The sequence below is a fragment of the Tamandua tetradactyla genome, chromosome 26 (genome assembly GCF_023851605.1).
Source record: "Tamandua tetradactyla isolate mTamTet1 chromosome 26, mTamTet1.pri, whole genome shotgun sequence".
Taxonomy (NCBI): domain Eukaryota; kingdom Metazoa; phylum Chordata; class Mammalia; order Pilosa; family Myrmecophagidae; genus Tamandua; species Tamandua tetradactyla.
In genome coordinates this window covers 2,725,607-2,752,244 of record NC_135352.1, presented here as the reverse complement: position 1 = coordinate 2,752,244, position 26,638 = coordinate 2,725,607, and the positions used below count along the sequence as shown (strand labels likewise).

General features: G+C 36.3%; 1 pseudogene across 1 annotated transcript in view; it reads right to left on the bottom strand.

The window, feature by feature from the left end:
• Positions 1–3,126: 3,126 nt before the first annotated feature.
• Positions 3,127–26,638, bottom strand: part of LOC143670021 (folate receptor alpha pseudogene) — an 80,292-nt pseudogene continuing 56,780 nt past the window's right edge. The window contains exons 3-4 of the transcript XR_013169210.1: positions 23,466–24,729; positions 3,127–15,019 (exon numbers count right to left, since the gene is read on the bottom strand). The product of XR_013169210.1 is annotated as a folate receptor alpha pseudogene (transcript). The remainder of the gene's footprint in view (positions 15,020–23,465; positions 24,730–26,638) is intronic.

Genomic DNA, 26,638 nt, shown 5'->3' with positions numbered 1-26,638 from the left:
TTCTGGTGGGAAATTAAAATTTTGCAGCCACTGTGGAAAAAAATTTATCAGTTTCTCAAAAAGTTAACCACTGAATTATTATAATAACCTGCTATTGCACTTATAGGTGTATTTTGGCTTGCTAAAGCTGATGAAATGCAATATATCAGAAAAGGGTTGGTTTTTTACAATGGGGATTTACCAACTTACAATTTACAGATCTTAGGCTATGAAAATGTCCCACTCAAGGTATCAGCAGGATGATCCCTGGACCTGGAAGAGAAGTTGCCTGCATCTAGGGCTCCTCTGACACAAGGCAAGGCACTTGGTGATGTCTTCTGTTCCTTGTTTCCTGGGTTTAATGACTTTTAAGTTTGGCTTTCAGTATCTCCCATTCTCAGCTTCACAGCAAGCTTCTCTTAATTTCATCTCTTTGTTTCTGTGTTTTATCCTCCTATAAAGGGCCCTAGAAAAGTATTGACACTGAACTTGAATGAGGTGTGTCACATCTTAATTGAAATAATCTAACCAAAAGTTCCAACTACAATAGATCTGTACCCACAGGAATAGATTAAAGAACATGGCCCTTATTGGAGTATAACAGCTTCAAATTACCATATATATTTATACCCCCAAATAATTGGAAACAGGGGCTCCAACATGCACTTATGTACCCAATGTTCATAGCAGCATTCTTCATAGTAGGCAAAATTGAGAACTCAATTATCCATCAACAGGTGATTGGATTAGTAAAATCAGGTATATCCATACAATGTAATAGTCACCACCAAAAAATGAAGCTTTGATAAATGCTAAAACATTGGTAAATCTTCAAAATATTACGCAGAATGATGCAAGCCAGATAAAAAAGGATTACATTATTATATGATTGCAATTATTTGAAATATCTATAATGAACAAATTCACAAATCAATGAGAAAAATTGTATTACAGGTTACCAGGTACTAGGATGAATGGAGAATTATGATTAATGGATATGGATATCTATTTGGATTGATGAAAGATTTTGGTAATGGATGGTGGTAAATGGTAGCATGGCATTTTAAATTAAACTAATACAGTTAACTCATACAGTTAAAAATAGCTGAAATGGGAAATACTGTGTTGTTTGTATGTTGCCAGCCATAATAACATTTTTAAAAAATAAAAACAATGATCTTTACTATTTCATGTAGAGAGGGAAATAAGTATCACCCTGAGCTTAGATAGAACTTCTTTGTCTAAAAAATAATTATTAATAATAATAACAAGTTATTGGTTTGGTCTTAATTCAATAGATCAGGCTTAGGTCAAACCACCCTACATATATCCATTTATATTTTTTCATTTAGAATACATGAGTAGGTTAAATACCACCCACATCTCATGAATGTGGACATTTAAACAGGGAAGGTAGGCAATCTACTTTGGGTTATATACTAATACCTGGAAGTGCTTGGATTTGTCATGGAACTCTGGGAACATCAGCATCTTTTGGCCAGAAGGGTCATTATGTTCAATCCCTGCCTCCAGGCACACTCATTTTGTAATCCCTTTGGTCACCTGAAATGTACCCAATTCTGTGCAATTTAGAACTAGGTATGCTTCTCCCCCCTGCAATTTCTACATTGGCCCTTGTCTTCAGACCTCTATTGATAAGGCTTCCCATGCAGCATATTTTAGATTTTTAAGCTGATAAGGCCCTATATAAATAGATGCCAACAAAATATGTGCTCACAATTATAGGTATTTTGTAGTTAAATTCCTGTTTCCTAGGAAGAACTACTTCTGCCTGTGGGCATAATATTTGGCTACATCTATAGTTATGTAATATCCTGTCATTTAGGGAATTTCTCAAAAATGCTGGCCTTTCCTATTATGTTTTAAAGGTCAATTCCATTTTCAATCTTGAGTAATTTTTTTTAGCTTTTTATTATATAATATAATGTATTTACAAAGCAAAGAAAGAAAAAACAATAATTTGTAAAGCAGTCTTCAACAAGTAGTTACAGAACAGATCCCAGGATTTGTCATGGGATTCAATTCCATCATCTTAGATTTTTCCTTCTAGCTGCCCCAGAACATGGGAGGCTGGAAAGAATATTTTTTATCACCACAATTGACATATTGTTTTTTTGTTTTTTTTTGAAAAATATCATATATACAAAAAGCAACAAATTTCAAAGCACATCACAATTAGTTATAGAACAGATTTCAGAGTTTGGTATGAGTTTACAATTCCACAATTTTAGACTTTTACTTCTAGCTCCTCTAAGATACTACAGAAAAAAAGAAATATTGATATAATTATTCAGCAATCATACTCATTTGTTAAATCCTACCTTCTCTGTATAACTCCACCATCATCTTTGATCTTTCTCCCACACTTTAGGGGTATTTAGGCTTTGCCTATTCTAAATGTTTCATGTTAGAAGGGGCTGTCTATATTATGGGACATGAGGATGGAACTAGTAGATGTTCTGGAAAGTCTGGACCCTCTAGGTTTCAGGACTTATCTGGTCCCTAATGTTTGACACAGTGACTTGATTAATATTATTTCAAATCTTTGTCATGACCTTTGAAATTCACATAGTTCTGAACTTATCTTTCATATTTAGCATATTGAAACCCATTCCCCAAATATAACAGAAACATTTGGAGATAGTTACTTTCCCCAGTGAATTAAAAAATATTGCTGAGCCATTATCAGTTGTTTATGTTATCTCTCATAATAGATAGTGAATTAGCTTTAATTCCAGCCATATTCTTTGTTTGGCTACCATCTTTCATGCTATATCATTAATTTATCTTTAATTACTCCTTCTTAATGTGTTCATCTTAGCATTTAGAAATGTTTCAGTATCCCTCATTCTGAAATTTGCATAAAAATGAAAACCATTTTGTCTCCTTTTATTTTCAACCATTGCCACATCATCTTTTTTCAATTCAAGCTGAGATTAGTATCTATTCATCAGTGAGTTTCCCCTTTCCCACACCATCTTCACTTCAATCTGTTTTTACTCTGATTAATTCATGAACATTATCCTCACTGAAAATATCAATTGTCCAATAAGTAAAATATCTGATTGAGATGTTATGTTTTATATTTTCAATCTCATTTATTTTTATTCTATTTATAAACCTTATTTTTCCTATACTCTTTTAAGCTATTGTTGCCAATTAAGTTGTTAAGAAAGGAGACCCTGAGATGGAGTTTGCAGTGCACTCTACTTATTACAGAATGTTTTATATGTAGAAAGGAGAGGAGAGAACAATCTGGGAAGAGGGGGAATTCAAGTTGCAATGTGACCTTGCAGCTTATGGGATCAAACCCCTGTGGTTAAAATGAAAACATATTTCTTGATATTTCTAAAGAAAATTCAAATTTTTCTTAACAAATGATATTTACATTATACATAAAGAAATTCAGTAATCCTTTTAATTATTTAAATTTCTTTTAAAAATTTGTTAAAACATCTTATTTATAGAAAAATCAACAGTGCAACTTGATCATTTATTTCAGGAAACCCAAATATTTTGGAGCTTATAGGGATTTGCAGTCCTTAAGATATCAGTTGAATATGACTTGAAGAGACCTACACAGAATGGTCTTTCTCCATCATGATAAAAAATTACAGCCATTCTATAACCATGAATTATATGTTTATCCTTGAATATAAATTTCTGCACAAAAATCTATTCATATAGATTCAAATGATGATCACCACTTGAGAGAATATAGGTAGGTTTTTGGGCCTCTAAAAAGCAAAGAGCAGTAAGGATCCTCTTCAGATTCTCTACATTACCCTGAGTAACCCAAACCCACCAAACATGGACATCTCTAGACAAAGGCATAATGGTTACTTTGGGAACATTAAGAAAAATAAAAGAATTAAAGGACAAAATCTGTTTTCCTTTATTGCATTTATGCAATTATCTAATTAGAGGGTGTGGTAGTTAGATTCAGTTGTCAAATTGCCCAGGTGAAGGCACCTAGTTCTGCTGCTGTGGATATGAGCCAATGGTACATGAACCTCATCTGTTGCTGATTATATCTGCAGTCAGCTAGGAGGCATGCCTGCTGCAATGAATGACGTTTGACTTAATTGGCTGGTGCTTAAATGAGAGCACTCAATGTAGCACAGCCCAAGCAGCTCAGTATACTTCATCTCAGCACATGCAGCTCAGCCCAGGCCTTTGGAGATACAGAAAGAAATCACCCTGGGGAAAGTGTTGGAACCCAGAGGCCTAGAGAGAAGACCAGCAGAGACCATCCTGTGCCTTCCCACATAAGAAAGAACCTCAGTGGAAACTTAGCTGCTTTTCCTCTGAAGAACAAAATAAATTCCCTTTTATTAAAAGCCAATCCATCTCTGGTGTGTTGCATTCCAGCAGCTAGCAAACTAGAACAGAGGGTAAATATTTTGTAAAAGAGGCATAAATTGATCAGATTTATCTTAATTGGCTTTCAATTAATCAAGATGCATTCCTGAAATTATGTATCTCCTGAGGTTATCAATGGCATAAAAAGAGAGTTCACCTTTCATTGTTTTTGCTAGAGGAGGAAACTCTGACTTCCAAAGTGTAGTGACAGTATCCTCAATAAATATTGCTGTCATATCCTTTTCCAATCTATATATTTGAATTCTGGTGAGTATTGGAGAGAATTTTCACCAGGAGAGACACAACTCCTTTTTTTAAAGTAATTTTAATCAGCAAATCATTGTTTAATTTAATCATGGGCACTTGGGGACAGATATGTTGGGGTGGGTTAGGAGGTTGTAAACAAAATATTTCTCTGGACTTAAAATTCATAAATAATGGTCAAAGAAAACTTGCCTTGATCTTAGCATTCAGTGCTTATTCTTTTCTATATTTAAACACTAGGGGAGAAAAACGAAATATAGGTGGATAGATGATGATAATGTGATAGACAGATAGACAGACAGATAGATAGATATTCTAAGTTTATAATGATAAATTAGATGAATGAATAAGAGGGCAGCAAAAGTAAGGAAGAGTGGAATGGAAAGGTTAATTGGTTGTATGTCAGTGAAGGGGTCTCTGAGGAATTGATATTTAAACTGAAACAAAGAAAATGAGCATAGGGTGGGAAGGTATGTTTCTGAATTGGAGTATATAAATGAACAAATAAAACAGTGGTCAATACAGAGATAACAGCAATGTTTACTTTGGCTTAGAGACTCCAAGCAAATGGATAAAAGATCAATTCCTGGATGCTTTGTGGAGCCATTAACTAAAATTAGAGACTTGAGTAAGAATAACATTTATACTTTAGGTAAAGGAGAAGTAATGTCCTGAGATGTATTTCACACTATGTGCATATAATTAAGCAAGTAGCTAAAAATGGAATGCAGAAAAGTGTTTGTCACTTTCAATTTGGAGATACTAATGAAAGAAATTAAAGCAATTAAATATATGTATGAACAGACCAGGACAATGTATAATAGGAGGAGAGAAGGGGGATAAGATTTTATTTCAAGCTGCTCCAATAGTATTGTTTGAGGACTTTTCAGATGACATAGGAAAGGAATGATGAGAGTAGTTTGAAGACAATCAAGTGGTAGATGTGAAAGAAAGCAAGGAAAAGGAGACTCCTCAAAAGTTCATGATTCAATTTTTTGGTTCCAAGTAAGGATTTTTTTAATAGGAGGAAGATTGCTAATGCTAGAAAATAAATTTTAGGGGTAACCAGTGTTCATTTTTTTAATCAAAAGATAAAGTTAGTGGGAAGAATTGGTACCTGCACATTCAGTTTAATTGTCAAGGGAGGATCTGGACATCAGGGTCTTTAGGAAAATAGGCTCAGAGGGACTGTTTTCAAGATGGTAGAGACAAAATGAGCTTAGATGATGAGATGGATTTTGAATATAGGAAGAGGTTTCTGGTAAAGAGATTTAATTTATAGACAATTATAGAAATCACAACAAATCATGAGAGAGTTTAATTGGAAACATTAGACTTAGTGTAGATGACATGCCTTTTCAATTTGATAGGGGAGGAGTAACTAATGTCTATGAGTGGAATATTGGAATATATTATGATATAGTGTAATTTGGAAAATTACATAATCTATCTGCTTAATCAGAGACAATTCCATTTGTTGAAATGAGGGGAAATATGTGAAATTCAAAAGTCATGGAGAAGATTTGGATTATTTAGAGAGCATGCAGGAATGATTAAATTATCATGCTATAGTAGGGTCAGCAGGCATATTTGAAAATCACTACAACTTGTGACTCTGTCTTTAGGCCAGAGTTAATGCCCTTGTCATGTATTGTGCAGATGCAATCATGAAAAAAATGTAGGTATTTGGAGTCATTGACTATTGGGATTTTGATCTGTAATCATGGTAAACAGTCAAAGGTACATAATGTAGGTATCTTTCAAAATGAGTAACTGGACTAAACTGAGCAGTAAAATGAGAAGTGATAGAAGCTTATGTTTGGCAAGGGGGGCCCCATTTTCTATGTAAATCTGGTTATGGAATGTATTTATGCGAATAAACTAGAAGGAGAGCAAAGTTATGGTCATAGAATGGACTTCTGATGATTGATATGAAAGGGACATTCCAGGTAAAACCTAGGAAAGGTGTGTAATTCTCAAGAAATTTGAGCTTGGCAAGAGGCACAGAACAATTGAAATTCTAGCTATGTCATTGGTGAGCCATGTAATGTTATTACATTACTAAATACCTCTGAACTTCTGCTCATGTAATTGTTAGATTGGTAAATAAGCAATAAATAGCAGGACTGTTGTGAGGATTAAAAGCAAATATATGTCAATTAGTAAGCATATAGTCACACTTAATACAATCTATTTTTCTTTTTTCTGGATCTGAGGTAAAAATTAATCCTACTTCTACTTGAGACAAATTATCATTATTTGTCCATGAAATACATTTAATTATTAATTGTATTTGGGATAATTTACAGGTTATGATTTTTATACTGCATTCATTTATTACAAGCTGTCCACATGTTTTAAATTAAGTATTTAAAATATATCTTGATTTTTCCCCCCACAATCACAAAAGGTCATTTTTGCATAGTCATTTGTTGCTGATATTAAATCAATGAAATATTTTCTTTGTTCTTTTTGCATCCAGGCCCTACCAGCTGGCATCATTTTACTTCTGCTTAAGTTATATAAAATGTGTTCCAAAGATATGATCAGCTGGCTGCAAATTCTCTGGTTTACTTTGTCTGAAAATGCCTTTTTAAAAACTGTTTTCAATTACAATCCCCCAGTTTTACAATTATATGTTGACTGTTATTTTCTTTCAGGAAAATGAATATATATTTTTCCCCAGTACCCAGTGATTCTGTTGCTATGAAATGAGCTCTTATTGACTTTTGTCCATTCTATTATCCTTTCACTTTGGCTAATTTGTGATCCTGTTATCTTTGGTGTTCTGAAGTTCCCATAATTTAAGTATGTAATTATTTTATTGATGCTGATTAACAGTCATTTGGTTTCTTTCCTCTCTGGTTTGGAATCTTCATTAATTTAAGAAAAATTGTAGCCATTTTATTCTTATTTTTTCCTCATTCTTTCTCATCTTTCTGAAAAGTGCATTAGATGTATATTTGCAACCTCACTGTACACTGCATATTTCAAACTCTATTTCAAATTTAAACATCTTTCGTATCTTTTTATCTGAGGTTCTATGTGTTTTTAGCTATATGAAATATTCTATTGATTCCATGCAGTAAGACTTTTATTTTAATAAGCATAGTTTTATTTATATATATTTATCTATTTTCTTCAATTTTAGATCATCATTCTATTGTTTCCTATTCCATACATGTTTTTTAAATTGCCTTTTATTTTATATAGACTTTAAAAAAGATTTGTTGTTTATTAACATAAACAGATTCTTAATATTCTTTTTTTGTATCATCATAATCAATTTTCTTTTTATTTTTTGTGAAAAATAACATATATCCAAAACAATATATTCCAAAGCACATCACAACTATTAGTTGAAGAACAGATTTCACCAGTTTGGTATGGGTTACAATTCCACAATTTTAGGTTTTTATTTCTAGCTGCTCTAAGATACTGGAGGTTAAAAGCAATATAAGTATATTGATTAAGCAATCATACTCACTTGTTAAACCCTACTTTCTATATATAACTCCACCTTCAACTTCTATCTTTATTTTTGGTGGGCTATACCCATTCTAGTTTTATCATATTGATAGGGGCTGTTGATAGTATGTGATAGGCAGATAGAACTAGTTGGTGTTCTGGAGAGACTGGTACCTCTGAATTTAAGGACTTATCTGGTCCAGGAATATATCTGGATGTTGTATTTTTCTGGAAAGTTATCCTAGTGTATGGAGCCTTTGGAGAATGTTATATAATACCCTGGGTGTTCTTTAGGATTGGCAGGAATGGTTTTGGTTGGGGTTTGGCAAGCTATGATAGGTAGCAAGTCTAACTGAAGCTTACCTAACAGTGACCTCCAGAGTAGCCTCTCAACTCTATTTGAACTCTCTCTGCCACTGATACCTTATTTGCTGTATTTCTTTCCCCCCTTTTGGCCAGGATTGCATTGTTGATCCCATGGTGCCAGGGCAAGGCCCATCCCTGGAATTTATCTCCCACATTGCCATGAAGACTTTCATCTGGAGAGAGGGAGACCATATCTGAGCAACAAAAGAGGTCCTCTGGACATAACCCTTAGGGATAACTATAGGAAGGCTACGTTTCTCTGCTACATATATAATAGAAAGCCTCAAGATCAAGGGATTAATCTTTTTATTTTGGTGGCCTGAATGTTTGACACAGTATCAGGGGTTTCCCTGGTGGTAAAGTTCAATAGTTCCATATTTTTTTCTACATCCGTCAAGAGATCTTGCCAATATTTTTGATTATCTGCTTAATATACTCTGGGATGTATCCAGGCATTGTATTAAGCTATGCAGTATTAAAGGCCTTCATTCTTATTTTGGGCTTCCTGTGTTGGATTTATCTACCCAGGCAGGTTGAGTTAGAATATGTGCTATAGAAAATTTAGGCTCTGTACAAAATAAACCTTTCTTCCCTTGATCTCAAAGAGTAGATGTGGTTCTAAAATAAAGACAATGTCTTCCTTCCCTTGTACTCTGAATTACCATGATCCCAACCTGATTGGGTTCATTCTTTTTTTTTCAAAGAGAGAAAGCATTTATCACTATATGCATAGTAAGAGAGGACAGCCTAATGGCCTCAAGTTTGTCTCCCTGAGTTAAGGGGGTACAAGGTTTTAAGGATTTTAGCAAGGGGAGATGAGGTCATTTTGAATGCCAATTGCAAAGCAGAAAAGAAGACAGTATTATCATTATCATTTCAATAGAATAGAAGTTGAAAGGAGGGGAGACAGAGCTATCACATCAGTCCTAAAGGAATAAACCAAAAGAAAGGAAGACAAATTATCTTTCAATAGAAGAATCTATCTGAGGCTAGTTAATTGCTGACTTCATCAGTATTAGGGCCTTTGAGCTACAAGAAAGTGACCAGACAAAGGGTATAAACAGCCCTTACAGTCACAAAGGCACAATATAAGGGCTTTTATGATCATTTCAGATATCAGGGCAGCTTAATTATAGTTTAGGGCTTTCAGGTATTCCTCTTTGTCTACTCCAATATCCTAGAAAGCAAAAGGAAATATCTATATAATGATTTACTAATCAAAATTATCCCTTAAATCCTGATTTCTCAGGTACAGCTCCTCCCTCTTATTTGATAATTATCTCTCAATCTTGAGGGATACCCTTGAGGGGTAACTGCTTCAAGGCAGAAAAGGGGCATTGCTCTTAAGGGGCAAAGGGATGAATCAATGAGACCAGTTGCTATTCTCAGAGTATCCAGTATCTCTGGGTTTCAGAGCTTCTCTGGCATTGGAACAATCTAGAGGTTTCAAGTCTTTGAAAAACAAACTTAATAAGTAAAATTTTATGGAGGACAGGATATCTTTCAAGGTTTCCAGGAACACTGTTGGTTAGGGTTTGCCATTTTGTGGCAGTTAACAATATCTGGCTGAAACCTGCGCAAGTCACCAGAATAACTTATTGACTCAATTTGAAATCTTCTAACGATTTAACCTCTATTTCTTTTCTCCTTTTTAGTCAGTTGATCCATGATGCCAGGGCCAGGCTCATTCTTGGAATTTATTTGCTATACTTCACTTCTTCGCTATACTATACATATACTATGTCTCACAGTGCCAGGCCAGTTATGTTCCATGAAGCCAGAGCCAATTATGTTCCACAATGCCAGTGCCAGGATTATGCCCTTGGAATTTATGTTCCACATTGGGACACAGAGTTTGGCTTAGAGAAAGACCACATTTGGGCAACAGCAGAGATTTTCTGGAGATGGTTCTTAGGCACTAATCCTAAGTAGGCTCAGTTTACTATTATAGAAATAAGTTCCATAAGGGCAAGCCTCAAAACTGAGACTTTGGCTTATTAAATTGGGAGCCTCTCTAGCTTAAGAAAAATGTCAGGAATTCCCCAGGTGGGGAAGCTTAATAGTTCTATTTTTCCCAGTCACTCAAGGGACTTTGAAAACACTTTTTCATTTTCTGTCCAAAATCCTCTGAAATGCATCATTGCATAACATTAACTTGTACAGAACATTAAGATATTCCTTATTCCAGGTTCCATATCAAATAAAGCTGAATTATGTTGTTTAAATGACTAAAATAGTGCAAATTTTGGACAAAATAAAAATTTTTCTTTTATCTTACAAAAATTACAGCTTTAAAATCCACACAATATTATTCTTTACCTTGCATATTGATTTACCTTAGTTTTAATCAGATCAGTTTCATCACATCTTTAATTGGACTTTGATCTCTTTCAGTTTTTTTTAACCATAGCTGTGTGGACCCATGCTAACTTTCAGAGCTAGAGAAGAAAATCTGAGGTGTCACACAGACACTTAACATTCCAAGGAACTACTGGGCTATACAAAGAGTAAAATACCTCAGAATTAAATGCTAACAGTTAATGCTTAGAATCTGAGCTTTAATATTTATAAGCATTTCCAAATGAAGCTTCATTCAGAAATAAAAACATTAGACAGCTGTTTTATTTTAAGAAACTATCATAGCAGAGGTTTTATTGTTTCACTTTTATACATTTACCAGAGTTATGTTATTTAACAGATAAAATATAACATATTTGTTTATTTAAAGTTTTTCCTTGTACAGATGGAGCTCTGACCTATAGTTGAGCACATATACTTTTAGAGAAATATTAAGCAAAGCAATGCAACTAACAACTTGGCTGTTTCTATGATCTGTAGCATTTTTAGAATAACTAAAACCAAGGCTAACAACATTATACCATTGCTTAACAACATACAGATTAATATCAAGATACAACATAGAGAGAACACTGTCACATTCTTAGGAATTTTACAATTTTTAAATATATGAATGATATTTTACAGGTACAAATTTAATCAGCAACAGGATAGAAAATCCCTTTTAACCACTGTAACACTTCCCTAACACCTCCTATGCAATCGGTTAAACTATTTTAGCACTTTATTTGCATAAGGTGAAAGAACAAATTATTTGTAACAGTTTTTCCCTGAACAGTGAGAAGACCTGTCTTCAGAAATAAAGGATAATGCGAACACAAACATTAACAAGGATATTATTCTGAAGTCCATGTCATTCTAACATGGAGAAAACTAAACTTTAGTTTTGTATGAATACTTAGCTTTAACACAAAAGCTTTCCTTTAAACATATGATACACAAAGCTTTTGAACCTGCATACTTCCTTCCAATAGCAGTATTCATGAAGGTGGAAAGAGACAGAGATATTACAAAATAATGTAAGAAGGAAGAAATTTATGCTTGGGTTTGGAACATAGCCAGGCATCAATATACTTTGTAATCAGAACACACAAATGATTACCTTATAATGTACCTAAAATTTCTCAGTCCAATTCAGCACTACCTTCAGAGGTCAGAAAAGCCTCAAGTTTGAAATATAATGAGCTTTTTATACTTAAGGGGTTTATATCCAGAAAAGAACTCAGCATTTTTTCTCAATATTGTTTCCAAATGCTAAATAATACCAGGAACATGTTAGTTTACAAAATTAAGTTAGAGTTCAGAGTTTTATTTGTTTAAATGCTACTTTCTTAATTAAACATCTTACACACACCATCTCTTCTATGAGAACTTTTTAGGTCATTCTTTATCTGCTTTTTAAACTCTTCAAGCATTTTTATTCTTTTGTTACCACTGTCTTATACTATGCCTTGGTATGTGTATATTCTAACTAGAATATAAACTCTTTGAAGCTAAGACTTCTGTTTTTTTCTATTACTACAGACTGACACTAACAAAGCCACTAAAAATTTAAATTGTTACACATTCTGAGGTAACAAATGACCAAAACAAAATGCCAAGTTCTTTGAAATTCAGGTAATCAAGGTCATAAAAATATTCATTTATATTTCTTAATAAACTTAACCAATTTCTTATCTGAAGCATCAGTCTATTTTAAAAATATATTTTAATTGACAAAATGACATACAAACACAAACATTCTTAACATATGAACATTCCATATTTGGTGTACAATCAATGGCTCACAATATCATCACATAGTTGTATATTCATCACCATGATCATTTCTAGAACATTTGCATTACTCTAGAAAAAGAAATAAAAAGAAAAAAGAAAAAAAACATGTACTTTATATTATACTTTATGTATGTGTTATTATTAATACATACATTGCTCTGTTTATATATTGCAACCTATCTAGTTAGGCTATTTTAAGAGGAATTTTGAGAATGTATTTATAATACTAGCTTATTTTTTAGTAAGCTTATATTCATTTAAGGAGAACACACTCAAGCAGAATAAAATCTCATCGGTTCAACTCAAAATTTATCATAAATTTCCTTTCATCGGATTGAAAAAGATTTCATTGTTTTCATAATATCTTAAAATGCAAGCAATTTTTCAAGTACATTGACTATCAAGTTCTGGAAAATAAACTGCAATTGTTTAATTTGTTCCAAGTTTAAATTCAGGAAAAACTTTTCCATGTCTCTCAAAGTGCTTTAATTTTACTTATTGAAATTTGATAATTAGATTTTATTTAGACAGTCCTATCCTAAGGCTATTTATATTTTAATAACAATCTGATTACTACAGTTACCATTGCAAAGGTATTATTGGAAAAATAATATTAATAAACATAGCCTATTCTGTAGCATTCTTTATGCTCAGTATTTCTAATCTCCAGGCCCAGTATTAGAAAATTCTAAACAATGCCACACCATATCTTTCTGTGCCTAGCCCTTACTCATCATTGCTTTAGGTGATTGGGCCCTACGGTTGCACAGACAGAAAGATATTAGACATGCTGGGTTTGAAAGTTTTAGGTGAGGGCCATGGAATTTTGAGAGTCTCTATGTCCTTCCTTAATTATTTTCAATTATTAGATCTATTACACCAAAAGCTATGACCAAGACCACTGGAAAAGGCCTTTGCTTTTTCCAAAGGCAGCCCTTTGGCAGTTCTCTGATGCCTTAAGGAAATTCCAGAGACAGTTTCCTTCTAATCTCCCAGTTCGCTTACAGTAATTACAAAATTAAGGTTTTTGAATCTTTTCTGCTCAGAGGTCTTTCCCTCCTTTTCCTCTTTTACTTCATAAGTACCAATTTATATATTTATATCAGGCACCTAATATTTCTAAACAGTTCAAATAGAGCTCTTTAAGAATTTTCTTATTAATTTGCTATTACCATCCAGAGGTATGAGAATATACATTGAAAATGCATACAGATACAAACAGAAAGTTAGTTACTCATAAAACTGAAACATAGAAATACTTTGAGAGAGACAAAGGAATGAATATATTATCTCATCCCATTTCTACCTTTTTGCAGAACAATTCTAACTATAATCTCTTTAACTTTAATTATAATAGTAATATTTTCATTTTAAATCATATTGAGGCTAGATTATATTACAGATATAAAATCTTTTTATAGACTCATAACCAATACCATCTAAAGCTTTTTTGGAAGTGTTTTGTGTGTTTATTTAAACAAATTGTCAGAGGCCCTACCATGGAGCAGAAACTGAGCAGTTAGGAGATGTGAGGTTGAGTAGGTCTGGGATGTGTAGATATCACAAGGTGGAATGAACTCAGCTGAGCAGCCAGAGCATCACCAGGGGCAAGGTGAACAGGAGAGACCACATCCTATGACACTCAGCCCTACTCATGGTCTCAGCATAGAACCATGCCAACTTCTCACTGAGGTTGCTCTGAGGTGGATCAAACCACATCTGGATGCAGCAGCTACTCCCTCAGGTCTAGCTGCTGATCTTATAGGAGTGACTCCAGATTTTATTACACAGAACAGCAGGTGTAGGAAAATAGAAACTGAAAGGGTGATAGGCAACTTTCACTGGGCACTGGTTATACCCTGAAGTCTAGTTCCAGCCCTTGCGCCAATTGCTCTTGCAAGTGTAGGAGGGGTGGCAATCCTCCCACCACAGATCACAGTTCTCTTTGCACAGGGGCATGTTCAAGATCTGCTCTTTGCACCAGCTCTGGTCCACCGTCTGGATCCAAGGTCCCAAGTTGGAGAGCACTCATAGAGGCAGGTGTCCTGAAAGAAGTGCCATTTGCATGCAGATGATATCTCTCCACCATGGTCCCAGTTGAATCTGTACAGGTAGCCCATATCCTTATGGGCTTTCAGGTTGGTATTGACAGAGCACTCTGTTGTTATCAGTGAAGCCATGCCTGTCACTGGGAGAAGTAGTGGCTCAGTCTGATTTAGAATTCTGCTCTGCACTTTCCTTTCCTTATTCCAAGAGACAACCAAGATCTAGTGGCCTTGGAGATGGGCAGTGGAGCAAGCAGCAAGAATGGAGTCTGGAGTGGAGCTTGAATCCTGTGACAACCTGGGACAGTGAAGTCCTCTGAAGAGCTCAGATGGTAGAGGATCTTCTCTTAGATGGTAGAGTATATTCTAAAGTTTCCCTTTTTAAAAGATTTCTGAAATCAGTAACCAGTTAGGAATATTTGACTAATGCAAATGCAGGAACACACCAGGTAATAACTGGACTGAACACACCAGCTAACAAACAGGCATTAATGCTTAACATACTGATTAAGAATTAAACATCAACTTTTACTATAACTAGGTAACACATTGGCTAGCATTTAAACAGCCTTACTTAACTTCATTGAGTACCAATTAATTGTTGGATTACTAATTTTTCAAGAGTGCAGTCAACAGACATATTTAGGCCAGGGCCTCAAATCCTGTACAGAACACACGCCAAATACATCAATTAACACTCAGATATAAAACACTTATCACACCAATTTAACAATTAACTAATACCTAGGTAACATGCCAGCTAGCACCTAAACAGGCCTACTTAATTTCAGTAAACACCAGTTCATTGTTGGGTTAGGTCAGGGCTTCAAACTCTGTACAGTGAAATATCCAAACACAGAAGGTGTACAGAGGTCAGAGCAAAGGATATTGTTCTGGAAACATGACCCTGGCCTAGATTAAATGGACTCAAACTTTCTATTTACTCCCTAACCCACTTTTACCCTCATGACTCACTCATCCAATTAGATGGCCAGACCTGGAACTGGAAATGCTTTCTCTCTTTGAAGCTTTCTTAAGGGGCCAAAAGTCTCTGGAGTGCTGGGAGAACAGAGAAACCCCAGTTGCTAAATTCAGTCCAGCGGCTGCAAAAGCTCAGTTACCTGGCCTACCTGCTCTGCTGGGGCTACAGAGATTCAGGCATTTATCCCAGAGGGTCATCAAATTGTTATCAAAGGCTGCGGATTATTTTGCCCAACACACTCAATATCTAATTCCTGAGACACTGGGGTTTTGAAGACAGAAAGAGTTTATTACTCTGTGTGTGGTAGAAAAGCAGGTAGCCTAATGGCCCAAAATTTGTCTTTGGGTTCATTCTTAGTAAATGATAAATTTTGACACACACACACACACACACACACACACACACACACACACACACACGGGTGAGAGGTTGAAACACAGGGATGTTTCCACTAATGATGAGTATTATAGGGAAGGATTTCAGCAACAACTTCACTAAATAATCTGTTGGAACAACTAGGTATTTCTTAAACTCCTTCACTCTGTATTTTCTTAGCTACCTGGCCTTATGAAGACTGTGGTATATGACAGAAACATTATGACTCATGTATTTCTCCTACATTTTTTCTTTTTTCTTTTTATTGAAATCTAATATACATTCACATACCACATAATCATCCAAAGTGCACAATCAGTGGTTTACAATATCATCATATAGCTGTGCATTTATCATCACAAAGGCCTTTTTTTGTGAAAAATAACATGTATCAAAAAAGCAATAAATTTCAAAGCACAGCACAAGAATTAGTTGTAGAACAGATTTCAGAGTTTGGTGTGGGTTACAATTCTATAATTTTAGGTTTTTACTTCTAGGTGCTCTAAGACACTGGAGAGTAAGAGAAATATCAATATAATGATTCATCCTGCTACTTTCTTATGCAGGGATTTTCAAGTCTTGATTTAAGAATAGGCTTCACTGATTTAAAAAAATGAAGATAGTCATTAACTTGATAAACCCATCAAGAAATAATTTTTAAGTTGCATGACTGATATCCAAATCCATTAGGAAAAGCTATAAAAGTCAATGTTGAGGGTGATCTTTATAGAAATGGCTGGGGATGAACCAAGGTGATTTAGGGCAAGAGCATACAGGAGGGCAGGGGAAGGGTAGAGCAGGAAGAGAGTGAAGGACTGGAAGGCTGTCGTGGATGTTGAAGAACAATGCTGGTGCATAAACAAAGAACAATGAGATCTGAGAAATTACAGAATACTCACAGAGACAGACAAAAATCCATATGTGGGACTAGTTAGCAATATCTATTTTTTTATAAAAGGAGGGGATGGGGATTGAAAGACACTAAACACCATGGGATACTTAATATATGAAACCCCACAATTTTCATGTTCTTATCTGTAAGATATCTGCACTCATATTCACATTACTAGAAACAATAGCCATCACCTTCTTATGTTTAAGATGGGAGATCACAGTCCACCCTCTGTTTCTCTTAGAGCATACTGCGTGTTTCTGTTTGTTGGGCTTGGGGGGTTAGTTCCAAGTAAAGTTTTGGGTATACATGACAGTTGGATCTGGAAATTGTGAACAAATCTTGAGTCTCTGGACTCTTTCTCCATCCTCATAATTGTCTGCTTAGTGCTTGGATGGTCTGCTGAGCTTATAGAAGTGGATGAGTGGTTACAGGGGAGGGGGCTCTTATGGAAAAACCACAGGAAGACAAATTATGGCAGGATATTGACAATGAAAGTACAGATTAGCAATGAATGTGTGTTTCTACTGAATTTACACTCCTATTGCCAGAATTCCAGTTCTTGCATATTGGTCTGGATTTCTAAGTGCACTCAGGAGATATTCTAGCAACTGAGATCCACTTAAGTTTCTCCTAGACTCTGGGATAATTGTGGTGTTTTAGGGACTAAGGAATATAATCTCATTTCCACCATTTACACTAATTTATTTCAGTATCCATTAAGACTATGTAGTCACAGAAAAAGTGAGAGGTTTTATTTTCCTCATGCAGCCCATGGTCTCCATGGGGAAAGTATTCATTTGCCATATTTTTGGTTGTAATGTGTTTAGGATTATGATGAATACCTGGTGATAGAGATGAGTAAGCAGAACATAATCTGGTAGGGAGGCAGATGGTTCATCAGGTAAATAGAACCACCTCAGGTTTGGCATACACTGTTCAGGAGAGTACAAGAAAGAGTTAGGCCATGAAAGACAATGTAAAATAATTCATTTTATTCAATAGAAAACATCTTAATGTCTTGATAGAATATATGTGCACATTTTGAAAAAATGTTTGAAACTCTCATTATCACCTTGACATCAACCAACCCTTTCCTCTATGTAGCATTCAGGCCCCTGGCAGCAAGCACGCTCCTTGCTTAATCAAGCTACTCCCTCTTTGGAAAGTCTGCCAGCCCCAAGGGCAGTTGAAAGCACATGCAAGCAAAGATAAGAGACTTCTGTAGGAGCCCCGCCCCTGTAACCACTTATCTGCTTCTATAAACCCAGCTTTGCCATCCTTCTGGGTCTGATCACTGGCATACAGTTAATCATCTCCTTCAGACATCACCAGTTGCCATATTAGGAACACCCCACCTCTAATGAGCCATCTTGTCTATAAAAATCTTGTCAGTCCCTGTTCAGGACTCACACTTCCAGACATTATTTGGCTGAGCCCTATGGCCATGGACTAATAAAACCTACTTCCTGAAACTCTGGAGCCTCAATCCCAGTTTATTCTGTTTTCCTGTAATATTCCTGGAGGCTTGCAGCCTCGTTCCTGGTTACATGCTCCAGTCCTGTTTCTGCAGGACTGTTTCTTGCAGAGCCTCATTCCTGGTTTCATGCTACATTTCTAAATAACATTTGTACAAATTTTATAAGTGGAGGTAATGAATAGAAAATATTATTTCCTTAATGTAGGTTGTGCACATAGTAGAAGGAATATGATAATTAGAGTAAAATTTTAGTCCCTGTGAAAATTTTTGAGGAACTGAAGAGACCAGAACCAATAAAGAAGCAATTTTCCTTGAACAGAGAGTCTATGTGAAGCTATAAAAGAGATAATGAAACCTGGAGTTGGGAGGTTCAGATGGAAATTGAGTATGGAAGGCCTCCTAACAAAGGAAGAATCAGCCTGGGACCTGAAGTCTCAGGGAATGCTGACTTGTGCTATTGAACTATCTACATTCATATCTCCTTATGAATACAAGAGTTTTGTAGAGTTAAGAGAAGAAGAATGTATTGATCCCAAGATGCCCATGAAGCCTGTTCAGTTATACAGAATGTTGTGCATTGCTTCAAGTTTTTTTTTTTTTGCCATTTTAGTAAATAATGGACCTAGCACTTACACTAAATAAATGTTGATTGGATCAGAAGCACTTTATGCATTAGCTCATTGGATATTTCAAAACTTGTGTTTCTAAACCATTTTATAGACATGTAAACTGAAGTCACTGAAGGGAATAAAAATCAAAGTCATGGTTAAAAGTGGCATATCATGGATGTTGTGTGCCTTAAGATGAATCTGTAGATTCACTTGGAATTTTTTGGAGAAGGAAGTTTTAGCTAAGAATGCTCAAGGGAAAATTGTATAAAAGCATTATCTGGAGTTATAATTACTAGTTTGTTTGGAAATTTTGAGGTTATACCACACTAAGACTCATGTGATATAACCTTATAATGATTTTTTGGTATGCAGAGCTTGCATGTCTCTGTAATTATATCTGAAAGGGAAATGACATTTCAGCACTGAGAATGATCTGATGGAAACCCAAGCACAGTTTGAGTTACCCATATACAATAGATCTATCTTCCTCAGTGCTCCTCTCAATCATCATATCCTGGTTATTGTTAGGAATGGCCCTGTCTGAAGCAGAATATCTGAAAATTGTACAACATAAGATAAGTACCATTATTATTATATACTGTTAACATGTATGTTCACAGCAATGATAAATAAAGATACATGGGAGCAAATTCTGGTGGTTCATAATATTTCCATTTAGAAGGTCACTATTGCTCTCAACTTGAAATGGAAATTAAATTAATTTAAATCTTAAAGTAAAAGAAGTTTCTCAATCCTGGAGTATTGAGGACACCTTGGGAGAAAAATCCTCATAATCCTAAATTAGGAACTGTGTCATTTCCTATGGTAAAAATTTGTTCTTAGGTGGTTTTGTTACCCTGATATCTCATGGGATGAGGAATTGGAAGATAATTGTAGATGTGTTAAAGGTCCTATTTTCATTCATGCCTTAGACAGGGTGTATATACACTAATTCATGTGTTCATAGGGACTTATCTTTGGTAATATATTTTGCATGATTTCCCTCCAAAACCTCATTTTTTTTTGTCAGGATTAAACAGTACTAATATGGAAAAGTCTGGGAGAAAGAAAGTGCTTCCAGGGAAAATGCCCACCTTAGAAATTTAACCTTCATGATGGCTGACTAGGGAAAGAGCAGGAACTGCCTGATGATTTCTGGCCCCTCTTCAGATCAATAACTTTTCCTTCCCTGTCCCCAAATTTCATTATAAACCTGAAGTCCAAGAAGTGCTAAAAGGTGGAGATATGTAATTCAAAGTGAAACACAGCATCTGAGGTTGGTTGTAGCATATGTGTTTTTGTTTGCTTGCTCGAATAAGTAGGAAGAGTCTTCACAGCATCTACCTGATCCTTCAAGGAAAAAATAATTCACAAATATTTATGGAACAATGGCATAAATGTACAAATAGGAGGAGTGTCTTCTATGTAGATAAACCAATTCTATTACAATAGAATCTTAAATTAATTGAAAAACACAGAATATATTATTTCCATATTGAGTATTACAATAAATATTTCAATATTGAAAATATAGAGAAGAAACAAAAATGGCTTTTATTTATTTTTCTTGCCTGGTTGCCATGGCCAGAACTGTCAGTAAAATGCTGAACAGAAGTGGCAAGAATGGGTATTTTGTTTTGTACCTGATCTTAGAGGGAAAGCATATAGCTTTTCATCCATGTTTAACCAACCTTGTGTTCAAGGGATAATCTTACTTGTCATGGTCTATGATTCTTTTTATATGTTCCTGGATTCAGCTTGTGAGCATTTTATAATAAATTTTGCAGACATATTCATAAGAAATACTGGTTTATAGTTTTTCTTTCCTTTGATGGTTTCATTTGGTTTTGTTATCAGGTATTGTGGTGGTTAGATTCATGTGTCAACATGGCCAGATAATGTTGCCCAGTTGTACTGTCAAAGCAAGAACTGGCCTACCTGTTGCTGTGGGGACATTTCATGGACTTAAATCATAAACATCTTGGTTGCATCCATATTCAATATTCCAATCCAAAGGCTGATTACATCTGCAGTAGGCTAAATGAAGGGCCTCCTACAATGAGTAGCACTTAATCTAATCAGCCAAAGGCTTTTAAGGAGAATTCAGAAGAGAGAATCTTTCTCTCTGTTTCAGCTGGCTAGCCTTTCCTAGGTGTTTGTTGAGGGACTTCATTGAAGCTGCCAGCTCATGGCCTGCCCTACAGATTATGGACTCTTCCATCCCCACAACTGCATGAGACACTTTTATAAATCTCATATTTACAGATCTCTCTTGTTGGCTCTGTTTCAATGAGAAATCTAACTAATACAACTTGGTACCAGAAGTGGTTCTTAGGAAGCAGAATCCTGAAAATAGGCTTTTAGAATTGGTTTTCTACTCTGATTAGATTCAAAGGCACTAATGACTCTATTTTCAATAATCAAAATGGCACTGACAGTTCATGGTATGAATTGGCAATAGAGATAAGCAAAATATCACCACTTGATTCTGCTAATTGTTTGCTTATACAAGGCAAGGCTCTGGGTGACAGTGTTTTTGACACCTTAATGGAGTTGTGGGGAGTTAAAAGGTATAATGATTTGGCTGGTTGTACCTAGATATACTGGATTCAGTTAAGAAGGAAGGGATGAGCTGAAGGCCTCAAATTTGTAGCTTAAGTGCCATATGAAAGATGTAAAAGTTTTTGGTGTGCCCTGAAGGAAAATCTTATTTCTTGTGGCCAAAGACTTGAAACCTCTGAAAACTTGGCTCAAAATCTCATTGTTTGAGTAGAAAATTTACAATATAAACTGAAATCTCAACCTTGTGGGTATCTGTCATTAAAATAAGGGCATTAGTTGGAATGGAGTGGTATCCTGAAAATTAGGATGAGGTTATATGGATTGATATTGATGGCAATGAGGACATGACAACCATAGATTCTGCTGAGTCTTTCCTAGACAAACCTGCAAAGTTTCATCCTGAGGAAGCAGCTACTCCACCTCCAGCCTGCCCTATGGAAGCAGTTAACCAGTGACCAGCCTACCCTGAGAAGACAGCTACACATGATGCCACACCTGCCCTGAGGAAAGAGCTACCTGACGTAGAGCCTGCCTTGAGTAAATGGCTTCCCAACCTCCAATCAGTCCACCTTTAGGAGTTGGACATCCAACCTCCACATGAAAAGAAGAACACTTCAGTGCCTGTAAGACAGGAAATTACTTCCCTTGGGGAAACAGCTCTTTCTCCTTGTGCTGTTTTGAAAGGATTTATATACCCTAAAAGAGCCATGTTTTAATTCTAATCCCATTTTGTAAAGACAACCATTTCTTCTAATCCCTATTCAGCACTATATGCTGGAAACTTTAATTAGATTATCTCCATGGAGATGTGACTCAATCAAATTTGGGACTTAAACTTCCAGGTGGGTCTTAATTTACTGGAATCCTATAAAAGAAGTATTTTGGAGAAAGCTTCAGAACACTGCAGAACCATGAAATAGAGGGTTCCTTTTGAGAATGATGGGAGAATGAGGAGATTCTGAGAAGGCAGATAGCACTGCAGAACCATGAAGCAGAGAGTCCACCAGCCAGTGACTTTTGGAGATGAAGAAGGAAACTGATGCCTGGGGAGTTTCATGAAAAAAGAGGCCTGGGGAGAAAGCCAGCAAACACTGCCATGTTCACCATGTGCCCTTCCAGCTGATAGAGAAACACTGAATGCCATTGGCCTTCTTGAACCAAGGCATCTTTCCCTAGATGCCTTACAGTGGATATTTCTATAGATTCATTTTAATTGGGACATTTCTTAGCCTTAGAACTGTAAACTAGCAACTTATTAAATTCCTCCCATTTAGTTTTTTTTAAATCCCCCTTTTGAAGGGCATTCCATTTCTGATATATTGCCTATGAGCAGCTAGAAAACTAGAACACTCCTCTTTCTGGAGATGTTAATCCTGATTCACAAGATGAAACTGCAAGGGAGTGCCCTGAAGTAAGTGAATTTAAAGACACTTCAAATTCTCTTCATGACCCACCTCCACCACCCTTCTTTTCTACCAGGACTATAACTAGACTGAAGCCCCTAAAGGCTCTGAAAGGTGAGGTACAATGTATGACCCATGAGGAGGTATGCTATCCTCCAAAAGAACTGCAGAAGTTTTCCAGTTTATATAGATAAAACTTGATGGGGTGGGCGATGGTGGTGCAGTGGTAAAGTTCTCACCTGCCAAGCCAGAGAGCCAGGTTCAATTCCTGATGCCTACCCATGCATAAAAGAACAACAACAACAACAAAAAAACTCAACGGAACATGTGTGGGAATGGATAATAAGAGTATGTTAATGGTGGAAGAAATATAAAGTTGGATCAGGCTGAATTTATTGTTATGGGCCCACTAAGCAGAGATTCTCCATTCAATATTGTAGCTTGAGAAGTTAGAAAGTGCATTAATAATTTTTTTGTGTTGTTGGTTGAAATATGTATCAAAAGGTGGCCAATATTACCTGAGGTTGAAATTCCAGAATTGCCCTGGTATACTGCAGATGAGGGGATCCAAAGGCTTAGAGAGGGTATTTATCCTGGAAGACCTGCTCACAAACTGCAGAAATGTTCAGAGGACATACTTTTTACCAGAACTGTGAGGAATTAAATTCATGAAAATAGCTCCATCATTCCTGAAGAGTTCTAAAGTAGCCTTTTTCTGTAGGTCAGATATTATTGTGGCAACTGCAGTCACTGAGATGAAATCCTTAAACATAATGGAGATGATCAGATTCCAAGTTGGCAGAAGCTATGTGATGGCATCTAATCACCAAAGACAAGGTGGGTATGGCTATCACAATGGACAGTAGATTCAAAGTAGCAGTCAAACTACTCTGATGGGCAGAGACTTATGGCATTGGCTAGTAGATCATGGGGTACTTAGGAGTAAAATAGATGGAAAGTCTACTAAATTCTCGTTTAAACTATATAAGCAGAAGAGAAGTGACATTAATTCCTGGAGACCTAAAAATTACTGTGGTTTATGAGTCAAAGTGTGGGCTTATGAAGGTCAAATTATCAATGGAGTTTTAGCTCAGTTCTGTCTCACAGTGGGTCAGTTGATTCCCAGACCCATTCTGTGGTTATTTTCCAAGATCTGGAATGCATAATTGGAATAGTTATGATTAGCAACTGGGAGAATCTCTGACATTGATTCTCTGACTCATGGAGTCAGGGCTATTATGGTAGGAAAGGCCAAGTGGAAGCCACTAGAACTACCCCTACCTAGCAGAATACTAAATCAGAAGAAATATTGGATTCCTGTAGAGATTGCAGATTAGTGTCTGTCTTCAGTACTTGAAGGATGCAGAGGTGGTGATTCCCATCACATCCCCATACAACTCTCTTATTTGGCCTGTGCAGAAAACACTTGAGTCTTGGAGGATGACAGCAGATTATTGTAAACTTAACCAGGTGATGACTTCATTTGCAGCTGCTGTTTGAGTTGTAGAATCACTGCTTGAGCAAATCAACACATCCTCTTTTATCTCATATGGAGCTATTGATCTGGCAAATGCATTTTTCACAATAGCTGTTAGTAAGGGCTACTAGAAATTGTTTGCTTTCATCTGGCAATGCCAGCAATACGCCTTCACTGTCCTATTTCAGGGCTACATCTACTCTCCACCTTATGTCATAATCTTGTCCACAAGGATCTTGATCATTACTGCCTCCCACAAGACATCACACTGGTACATTATATTGATGATATCATGCTGATTGGACCTAGTAAGCAAGAAGTAGCAATTACTCTAGACTTATTGGTAAGGCATTTGCAGACCATAGGATGGGAGATATATCCAATGAAAACATAGGGACCTTCCACTTCAGTGAATTTTCTAGGTGTTCGGTGTTATGGGACATGCTGAGATATTCTGTATAAAGTGAAGTATAAGCTGTTGGATCTGGCCTCTTCAATGACCAAAAAAGAGGCATAACACCTAGTTGGTCTCTTTGGATTTTGGAGACAACATGTTCTCCGTTTGGGTGTGCTCTTCTGGCTCATTTACTGAGTGATCAAAAAACTACTAGTTTTGAGTTGGGACCTGAACATAATGGGGCCTTTGCAATAGCTGCAGGCTGCTATCCCACTTGGATGATATAATCCAGCAGATCCAATGGTGCTGGAAGTATCAGTGGCAAAAACAGATGCTGTTTGGTGTTTTTGGCATGCCCCTGCGAATCACAATCCAGGCCCTTTGGACTTAGAGTGAGGCCTTGCCATCCTCTGCAGATTACTCTCCTTTTGAGAAACAGCTTTTGTTCTGCTATTGGACCTTAGCAGAAACTGAACACATAACAATGGGCCACCATGAGACCTGAGTTGCCTATCATGATCTTGGTGTTTTCTGTCCACCAAATCATAAAGTTGGGCATGGACAGAAGCACTCCATCATAAAATGGAAATGGTATATATGAGACAGGGCCCAAGAGGGTCCTGAAGGCACAAGTTACATGAGGAAGTGGCCCAAATGCCTATGACCTCTACTGCTGTCACTTTACCTTCTCTTTCCCACTCTAGAACTATGGCTTCTTGGGTAGTAGAAGCCAAGATTACAATCAGTTAATTGAGGAAGAGAGAACATGGGCCTGGTTTACAGATGGTTCTGCATGATATGCAGGTACCACCCAAAATTGGATGGCTGTAGTACTGAAGCCCCTTTCAGAAATGTCACAGCAGGACAGTGTTAAGGATAAACTCTCCAAGTGGGTGGAACTTTGATCATTGCACTTTGTTCATTTTCCTTGGATGAGGAATTGCCAAGAGGTATGTTTGTATACTGACTCATGGGATATTGTTAATGATTTGGAAGATGTTAATGATTTGGAAGATGTTAATGATTGGAAGATTAGTGACAAAGAGGTCTGGGGAAGAGTATTACATGGATAGAACTTTCTGAGTGAGCAAAAACAAAACAAAACAGAACACGAAGATATCTGGGTCCCATGTGAATGTGCACCAAAGGATGACTTCAGCAAAGGAGGGTGTTCAAGTTTGCTAGTTACCAGAATGCTACACACCAGAGATGGGTTGGCTTTTAATAAAGGGGATTATTTATTAGCTCTTCAGAGGAAAGGCAGCTTTCAACTGAAGTTCTTTCTTATGCAGGAAGGCACAGGGTGATCTCTACTGGCCTTTTCTCCAGGCCTCTGGGTTCCAACAACTTTCCCTGGGGTGATTCCTTTCTGCATCTCCAAAGGCCTGGGCTGAGCTGCTTGGGCTGTGCTATGTTGAGCTCCCTCATTTAAGCACCAGTCAATTAAATCAAACATCATTCATTGCAGCAGGCACACCTCCTAGCCGAATGCAGATGTAATCAACAACACATGAGGTTCACATGCCATTGGCTCATGTCCACAGCAATAGAAGTAGGCTCCTTCACCTAGTCATGTTGACACCTGAATCTACCACAGAATGTTTTTATAATTAAGTGGTTATGAAGACCCACCCTGTACATACAAGCCTCTTTACCCAGACACTCCTGTCATTGTCCAATGGGCTAATGAAGAAAATTTTCTTGTTTTGGGGGATAGAAGTTATGCATAGGCTCAGCAACAGTGACTTCCACTCACCAAGACTGACCTCACTACAGCCACTGCTGAATGCCCAATGTGCCAACAGCAGAAACTCACA